Consider the following 2940-nt stretch of genomic DNA (forward strand, 5'->3'; position numbering starts at 1 on the left):
TTAAATGACATGGGGCCTAACTCTAGTCTTAGCAGCCCCAGTATCTCTCCATCAAGAGAATGTCTCCCTATTAACCACCACCTTCCTCTCCCACTGGCAGAAGGGTGAAGCATGACTTGCGGGCAGTGGTTTGGGGTGTGAGTGGCTCATATGAACAGTGTGTGCCATCAATGGAATGACTGTGTGACTCCCTCCCTCTGGTGATTCAGACACTTGGTTAATTCTGTGAGGTTTGGGTGCAGCTAGCCTTTCCAGCACTGCACTGGGGCTTAGTGGGCGGAATAAGCAATCCCAGGCAAAGTGACCTCGCTGGCTGCATACGGAACTTCGTTTTTCCCCAGATGTCCCAGGGTTATGCCAAGGTGACGACTCCCCTCAGGGTGGGTCTCTGCCTGGGCCTGATCCCTGTTCTCTGATCCCATTCTATCAAACCCAGGTTGACTATCCACATAAGGATCTGCCAATTTCCATTACAGTTACATCCCTAGGATCTTTATCCATTAACCACAATTTTAGGTTTCACTGGCAAAATTTATAGAATTGTTCTAAACACATTAATGTACAGGCCTCATTGACCATGGTAACCCCGCAACCAACCCCCATTTTCTTATGTTTGGGATTCCCACACTGTGGGCTGTGGCCCACCACAGTCCCAGGTGGCCTGCAATGGGCAGAGTTGAGGGTGATGGGGGGGCATTGCACTCCCAAAACTGTATATGTTGGCAGAGTGGTGGCTGGTGATGGCCCCTTCTCCCCCCCCTCCCCAGAGGAGCCCAAAGGCCCTGGCAGGTGGCAGAGGGTGAAGCAGAGCCATCAGGTGTTGGGCAAGGAGCCGGCGCCGAAAGGCAATGGCTCCCAAGGCAGCTGGATGAGGCTATATGGTTCAAGGCTGTTCCTGCTCCAAGCCTCCGCACCCTACAATTCACAGCTGTCAAGCCCCCTGCAGTATCAGCCCCACCCCCCTACCCCCAGAGATCGGGGTTCAGTGGGGGAGTGATTGGGACCATCAAGGTTAATGCACAGGCCCAGCCCGAGCAACTGCCTCTGCCCAGCATTGGCAGTCCCAAAGCCCTTCCTTTGGTCCCAGGCAAGGGGTGCCTGTGAGGCACACCAAGATGCTGGGTGAGTGAATGGGGCAGGGCTGCCAGTGACCAGCTCAAGGAACTCAGTATGCTGCTGAAGCAGAGGTGTCAGCAGGAGCTGGCTGTGACACATGCCTGGCCCCTTCACCCTCTTGCTGGCTCTGGTCCCCACTGACGTGATGGATCACGCACTCCTTGTGGGATCCTTCTCCCTGATGGACGTGTGTTAATCGTGGGGCATAGTGCCTACTGCAGCTGCACAGGAAGGCCTTGGAACCCCTCTTACATACCGCCTCACTTGAAGTGAAGCCACAGTATAGGTCTTATCCCCTTTTTTCTGAACTCCCTGCTTCTCCTATATACTTCAGGGGTCAGTTGTAAACAAGCTTTGTTGAAAAAGTTTAATCACCCTTAATCTTTATAGTCCTCTTTGTCTATAAAGGTGAAAATGTCCTAGACAGTAGTAGAGCTAGGTACCATACTATGTCACCCTACCCCTCTTAGCTCAATTCACACCCCACTTTAAAAGCATTTAGAAACACATCCATGTCAAGGAAATAATTTGGATTTTCTGCCACCCAGTGGGACAGGTATATTGCATCTGGCTTCATCTGCCAGATTAGGGTTTTACTGCCAGTCTCTCTCCAGTGGGAGTTACAGATGCTCCTCATCTCTCAGGATCAGGCCCAGAATGCATACAATCACAAGCAGAACAAGGCCCAGATCCTCTGCCACTGTAAATCAGCATGATTGCATTGACAGCTATTTTACACAAGCCAAGGATCTTCATATAAAGATTTCCAGCACAGATACACATGGGAGAGACTATTTAAGTGTAAATGGGTCAGAACAACTCCCAAGCACACAAGAAAGAAGTGAGGAGCAGCAGCAGCACTTCCAAAGTACATTCCCCAGAGCATCTCAGCTTGGTAACCCACCAACAGCAGGAGACAATGAAGCTAAGAAATAACCTCTTTTCAATGTATGTGCCCTTCCACACTGCATGAGTTTTTACTGGAAATCCATGCACAATTACAGTTGGTGGAAGCAGCAGTAGCTGCCTCTGAGCTTCCAGAGGAGGTAAGTACAGCACAGGCTGCAGGATACAGAGCCAGTGAAAGAGATTCCCCAGGGAACTGCATTTTTAGTGGGAAAGGAACTATAGGAATATTATGATGGGGCCAGGAGACATCTTCATTTTCCCTTCCTTCCCTCCCCAAGCAGGGGGACTGGAACAATTTGTATAGTGAGGGTGCTGAGAGCCATTGCACCAAACTGTAAATCACTTCAATGCTGGGGGTGCAGGAGCACCCATGTCCCCAAGTGAGGAATATGAAAGAATGGAACCTGGATTCCCTGCAATCTCTTAAAACTGAGTGGTTCCTAGTCATGATCCTTTTACTCTAACAGGAGTACCACACATATACAAGGGAAGCATACCAAGGAAACTCCGAAGTGAAAAGATCACTGATTTCCCCAACCACTATCCCGTTGATCTTTTCATAGGACAGGAGTATGTTGCCCACTGTGTCCATATAAACCATTTCAATCTGGCTTTTAGCAAGCACTTTCTTAAAAAAGTGCATCCATGAAACTATGTTCCCATAGATTTAATATAATAGCATCCTAAATAAGTTTACACTACCTTTATCTCTGCTAGCTATTGTTCCAAAAGTAAAAACTGAAATGAAATATGAATTTGTGAATAAAGCATTAGCTTTTCACATACGTGTTAAAGCTCTGCCATTTGAGCTCATCCAAAAGTGTTAACTTTTTTTTTTAATAAAGTACAAAAATGTAGTTTTCATGCTCACATAACACAAATGAATGGATAGATTTTCCATAAGAGAGAGAGACC

This window comes from Chrysemys picta, chromosome 1 (genome assembly GCF_011386835.1).
Source record: "Chrysemys picta bellii isolate R12L10 chromosome 1, ASM1138683v2, whole genome shotgun sequence".
Classification (NCBI taxonomy): Eukaryota; Metazoa; Chordata; order Testudines; family Emydidae; genus Chrysemys; species Chrysemys picta.